This window comes from Trichechus manatus, unplaced genomic scaffold (genome assembly GCF_000243295.1).
Source record: "Trichechus manatus latirostris isolate Lorelei unplaced genomic scaffold, TriManLat1.0 scaffold00247, whole genome shotgun sequence".
Classification (NCBI taxonomy): domain Eukaryota; kingdom Metazoa; phylum Chordata; class Mammalia; order Sirenia; family Trichechidae; genus Trichechus; species Trichechus manatus.
The window spans coordinates 2846607-2853181 of NW_004444183.1; positions in this window are offsets into that span (position 1 = coordinate 2846607).

Consider the following 6575-nt stretch of genomic DNA (forward strand, 5'->3'; position numbering starts at 1 on the left):
GTGAGTTGCAATTGACTTGACGGCACACAACAAAAACAAATTTAGATTATACCAATACTGTGCCTCAGAATCTCAACACATACTGGTTATTGCATATGATTTAAAAACATATTAAACAACTATATGTCAATGATTTGTTGCAGCCTTTCATTTATCTGAGGCCCTTTAGTCATTTATTCTGAGCACTCCCTCTACCCTTTGTTTTTCTTTGGGGGTTCTGTTCATTCATTGTCATGAAATGAAGAATTGCCCTGGAATCAATTATTTTGGAAATAATGCTTAGAGGCATGAAGTCTAGCCTCCACCTTTGCTCTAGCCTTGCTCTGCTCCAGCCCTTCCTATTTGTTTTGCTTATTCTAAGCATTTGGGATAGTCCAGCCCCTCTCTCAAGCCTTTGGTGATTTGGAGCTCTCTGTGTTTTCACTTTGGGTCAGCAGCACATCTGATGGCCGTGGGCACCTCCCTGCTTCTGTCCAGCCAAAACATTAATATCTGAAGGAAGGTTAGCCTGTGATTCTCAGACAGCTAACTGCTCCCTGATCCTCTCTCTGCTCAGCTTGCCGTGTCAAGTCCTGGTAATGGGGAAGGGTGAAGGGTATCTCATTCCTTCCTCTGTTAATCCTCAAGTCTGGATAATCCAAGGTCCCAGCAAGTGCTCATACAATACTGAATGGTCCCCTTGGAACTGTGCCTTTTGACTTATGCTCCTACATAAGCTCGTGTAGGTCCATTTGCTTCATACCTTTCAGATGATGAAGCTAAAATGTATGTGGAAAAAGGCTTGGATATTAGAAAGAAGGTGGGTTCTGCAGTTAGAAGAGTTAAATTTGAATCCTAGTTCTGCAAATGCAATCTCTCAACCTCTCTAACTCTCAGATCACTCATATGTAAGGTCCCTAGATGGTGCAAATATTTTGTGCTTGACTACTAACCTAAAGGTTGGTGGTTCAAACCCACTCAGCTGCTCCATGGAAGAAGAAGTCTGGCAGTCTGCTTCTGTTACGATTACAGCCAAGGAAGCCCTATGGAGCAGTTCTACTCTGTAACATATCGGGTCACTATGAGTTGGAGGTCATCTCTATGGCAAACTAACAACAACAAAAAAAATGGATTTTGCAGCTTTTAGTAATTACTAGATTGGATTACGGTAAAACCTGTGAAAACTGGAATCTGTGTAAAGCATACAACTGTCAAAGAAGGAAAACTCAAATATTTTCCATTAAAATGAGCAGTAGAAATAGAAAAGTGGCAAGACCGGATGCTGTCAAATGAGGAAAACTTGTGAGACCCGAAAAAACAAGGCAGTCCTGTCGAGTGCTGGCTCTCAGTGGTTTCACTGTATTATCTGTCAAAACAGACACTCAGTAAATGTAAGAAGAGATGCTGCTGCTGACCATCACCTCCCTTTATGCCTCAGGACCCTTCTTCAGGCCCCACAGCCTGGTCTGTTTCCTTCGACCTGCTGAAGTATTCTGGCTTTTCCTTTCTTGGGTTGATATCTCTAGCTTTTATATAATCCTTCCTGACACTGAACTAACACATGCTTCCTGAGACCTCATTGGTACTGTACTTGGACATATGTATAATAAACTTAATATATCTTTTCAATGATAGTGTGTCTCCTTTAAAAGTCTTTTCTCCAGGACAATAATCTCTAGCTTTCATTCTTTGCTCTTACAATGAGGTCTCAAATATTCTAATTATACATATCCCTTTCCCTAGAGCATCATTTGGCAATATTCCCCCCAGCATATGGTGCTTCCAGATCAGTGTGATCTTTTGGTGCACGAGAGACAGGACCTGGAACCCATGCCTCCACTGGACGACCCTGGGAAGCCTGGCATTTCCAGGTTCAATGCCAGGACATATTGGCCTCCCCCTCAGCTTTTCCTCCCATCCTTCTTAATTTCAGTGGCAACCTAGGTGGCACCCAACTCCTCATGGCCAACGAGGGCAATACTGAATGTTCTCATGGATGTCTGTGAGAGTTCTGATACAGTCTATAACCAGGAGTGGGATATGAGATCATAGGGCACATGAGTACTAAAATTCACCAAGTACAGCCCCTCTGTTTTCCAGAGTGGCTGTTCGACTTTACACCCCCACCAGTATCTTCTCTAATACTTGCCATTGAGTGGTATTTTTGTAACCTGACCCTACGCATTTTAGTAAATTTCCATTAGTCCTTAAACCAGCCCAAGCCAAATATGGCCCACCAAAAAGGCCAGCTGTGCAAAAGGGCCAGCTGTGACTGCTAATTGACCTCAACAGGTGGAATGAATCAGAAAAAGAATCATCACCCAGACCCTATTCCAAACTGAGAGGACCACAAGAACCACGTCACCTCCTATTTCCTGCCCACCTTCTAGAATTTTCCCTCCCCAGTATACCTGCACAGCTGCCATCTTGCTGCCCGAATCATATAGAAGCCCTGCTTTCCCTGTAGGTTGGGGAGTTCGATCTGATAAACTTCGTTCCGGCTCCTTGCTCTGAGCATTGCAATAAAGTTACTTTCTCTTTCTCAAAGACCAGCGTCCAGATTATTGGCAAGTCTGAGTGTGCCAGACGGAACCCACCTTCTAGGGTTCAGTAACATCTTCTTAACTTAAATTTGCATTTTTGTGATTCCTAGTGAATCTGAGCCTTCTCCAGTCCCTGGAGAATTAGGATAACTCTATCTTCTAACTGCACTTTATATAAATTTATACTACAGCATCTACACCATTTTATAGTATCCATTCTTTTTACTGTCTAGTGAAAATTGCTTACTGTTTCTTACTGAGCATAAATATATCTCATTTCCAAGTAAGTTTTTTTTAGTTCTTCTTATAGCATTTTCCCTTTTCTCTCCACACTGGTTAACTTTTAAATATACTACTTGTTTCAGAATAAACTTTATTTTGTTGGTGAGGCCTTCTCGAAATACCTCTCCCAACACAAATTAGGTTAGGCCCTTGGTTGTAATTTTTCTATTATCCCTTCCACTTGTAACTACTTGATTAATACCTGTTATCTGACTAGCATGAGAACTCTATGGGGAAGATACTATGTGTGTTTTGTACCATCATGTGGGTTTCTGCCCTACAGCAGCATTTATACATATGCACAAGGAAAACCTATAACTGTGTCCATTTTAACATATTTTTTATTCACTAAAATTGGAAACAATGTAGATTTCTAGCAAATAAATGCAGAAGGAATTATATAATCAGAATATCACTATTTTATAGCCCTTAATGTAAGAATGGAAACCCTGGTGACGTAGTGGTTAAGAGTGCGGCTGCTAACCAAAAGCCCAGCAGTTCTAATCCACCAGGCGCTCCTTGGAAATCCTATGAGGCAGTTCTACTCTGTCCTGTAAAGTTGCTATGGGTCAGAATTGACTCCATGGCAACGTGTTTTTTCTTTTCTTTTTTTTTTAAATGTAAGAATGGATCAAATGGCTGCAAAAACCACTAGGTAAGAAGCTGATGACAAATGAATAAGGTTGATAATATGGGAACCCACTCTTCAATCACAGCATAAAAACTTAGACATGATCTGATTTTATGTACTTCTTGCTGTGGTGTAATAGAAACAGACAGTATAACATATAAAAAATTCTTCCCAAAAATTAAATCTGAATATGTTTAAGCCTCTAGATTTAATTATCAGCTTACAGGAAAAACAGAAGACAGAGAAACATGTTCTACAACACCATGGGGGATGCCGTCAGCCATAAAGCAGGAATGAAAACACACGAAAAACACAAGTACAATAGCCCAGGTTTCTTTACAAATAAATGGCAAGAATAAAAAAAGGGAGAAGAGAATACAGAGTGAAAGGGAGTTAAAAGACATATCAGCGAAGTACAATGTGTGTTCCTTGCTTAGATTTTGACCCCAATGAACTGAAACAAAAATGTTTATAGAACAATCAGAAAAATTTGAACACTGCCTTGTTATTTGATGATATAAAAATGTTAATTTTTATTAGATATGATAATGGAATTGTGATTATATTTTTAAATAGTTCTTAATTTTACAGATACATACAGAAGCATATAAGGATGAAGTTGTATAATGTCTTGCATATGTTTTAAATAAACCTTGGTGGCATAGTGGTTAAGTGCTACAGCAGCTAACCCAAAGGTCGGCAGTTCAAATCCACCAGGTGCTCCTTGGAAACTCTATGGGGCAGTTCTACTCTGTCCTGTAGGGAGAATCGACTCCACGGCAATGGGTTTAGTTGTTTTTTTTTTTTTTTTTTTTTTAGTAGTCAGGAGAAAGTCAGTTGTGGTTTGGATGGAGCAAGAGCTTTCACGTGTTGGCAACTACACAATGAGTTCAGGAATATTATACTCATTTCTCCTGTTTTTTGTATACATTTACAAATTTTATAATAAAGTGTTAAAAAAAGAAAAACAAAAGGAACAGCACAGTAGGATAACAACAACCAACCAACCGGTTGCCACTGAGTTGATTCTGACTCATGGAGACACTATGTGTTGCAGAGTAGAACTGGGCTCCATAGGGTTTACATGGTTGTCACCTTTAGAAATAGATCACCAGGACTTTATTCTTAGGCGCCTCTGGTGGGTTCAGACTGCCAACTTTTTGCTTACTAGCTGTTCTGGATTAAATTATGTGCCCCCAAAATATGTGTTGAAATCATAACCCCTATGCCTGTGGATGTAATCCCATTTGGGAATAGGTTTTACTTTGTGATGCTAATGAGGCCATGCCCATCATGCCAATCACTTTTCAGATATAGAAGAGTAGATTGTTGTAGCTGTTGTTAGGTGCCTTCAAGTCAACTCGACTCATAGCAACCCTATATACAACAGATCGAAACACTGGCCAGTCCTGCACCATCCTCACAATCCTTGTTATGCTTGAGCCCATTGTTGTAGCCACTGTGTCAATCCATCTCGTTGAAGGTCTTCCTCTTTTTTGCTGACCCTCTGCTTTACCAAGCATGATGTCCTTCTCCAGGGACTGCTCCCTCCTGACAATGTGTCCAAAATATGTGAGATGTAGTCTCACCATCCTTGTTTCCAAGGAGCATTCTGGTTGTACTTCTTCCAAGACAGATCTGTTCGTTCTTTTGGCAGTCCACTGTATATTCAATATTCTTTGCCAATACCACAATTCAAAGGCATCAATTCTTCTTCGTTCTTCCTTGTTCATCATCCAGTTTTTACATGCATATGAGGCCATTGAAAACATCATGGCTTGGGTCAGGTGCTTTTTAACCCTTTAAAGAGGTCTTTTGCAGTGGATTTGCCCAATGCAATAAGTTGTTTGATTTCATGACTGCTGCTTCCATGGGTGTTGATTGTGGATCCAAGTAAAATGAAATCCTTAACAACTTCAACCTTTTCTCCATTTATCATGATGTTGCTTATTGGTCCAGTTGTGAGGATTTTTGTTTTCTTTATGTTGAGGAGTAATCCATACTGAAAGCTGTGGTCTTTGATCTTCGTCAGTAAGTGCTTCAAGTCCTTTTCACTTTTAGCAAACAAGGTTGTGTCATCTGCATAACTCAGGTTGTTAATGTTTCCCCCACACATCTGTCAGTTTGTCCTACTGTGGGGGCTTGTGTGTTGCTGTGATGCTGGAAGCTATGCCACCAGTATTCAAATATCAGCAAGATCACCCATGGTGGACAGGTTTCAGCTGAGCTTCCAGACCAAGACAGACTAGGAAGAAGGACCCGACAGTTTACTTCTGAAAATAATTAGCCAGTGAAAACCTTATGAATATCAGCAGAACATTGTCTGATATAGTGCCAGAAGATGAGCCTCTTAGGTTGAAGGCACTCAAAATATGACTATGAAAGACCTGCCTCCTCAAAGTAAAGTTGACCTTACACATTTGATGTTGTATTGATTGTGAAATTTAACTACTAAATTTACTCCCTGGAAATACCATACAACTGGCCCTTGTATTTGCCTATGCCATTACTTTTATTGGAGATGTCTCTCTCCCTCTCTTTTTTTCTCCATGTGCAGAATCGAATATCTGTCTAGTGTTCTTTCTATTCCATCTGAAAGACTCCCTTAAGTAATTCTTGCAGAACACATCTAGTAGTTACGAATGCCTTCACCTTTTGTTTAACTGGAAATGTCTTGATTTCACCATCATTTCTGAATAACTACTTTGCTGGATAAAGAATTCTTGGTTAACAATTTTTTTTCCTTCAATACTTTATATATGTTGCTCCATTGCCTTCTGGCCTCCAGAGTTTCTGAGGAGAAATGGGCTCTAATTCTCATTGAGGACCCCTTATATGCTGTACTGTGCTTTTTCCTCTTACTGCTTCCAGAACTCTTTCCTTGTCTTTGGTTTTCAATAATTTATTACAGTGTGTCTTGGTGAAGACCTCATTGTATTCCTTCTGCTTGGCGTTTGCCTACCTTCCTGGATTTGCATGCTGAACATCTTATTCATGTCTGAAAAATCTTTGTCATTTTATCTTCAAAAATTCTATCCCTGGAGGACTCTGGCAAGATGGCGGTCTAGGCAGAAGCACCACGCCGTCCCTCCACAACAAAGATCCGAAAAACTAAGCCAAACAGAGAATCAACAATCCTG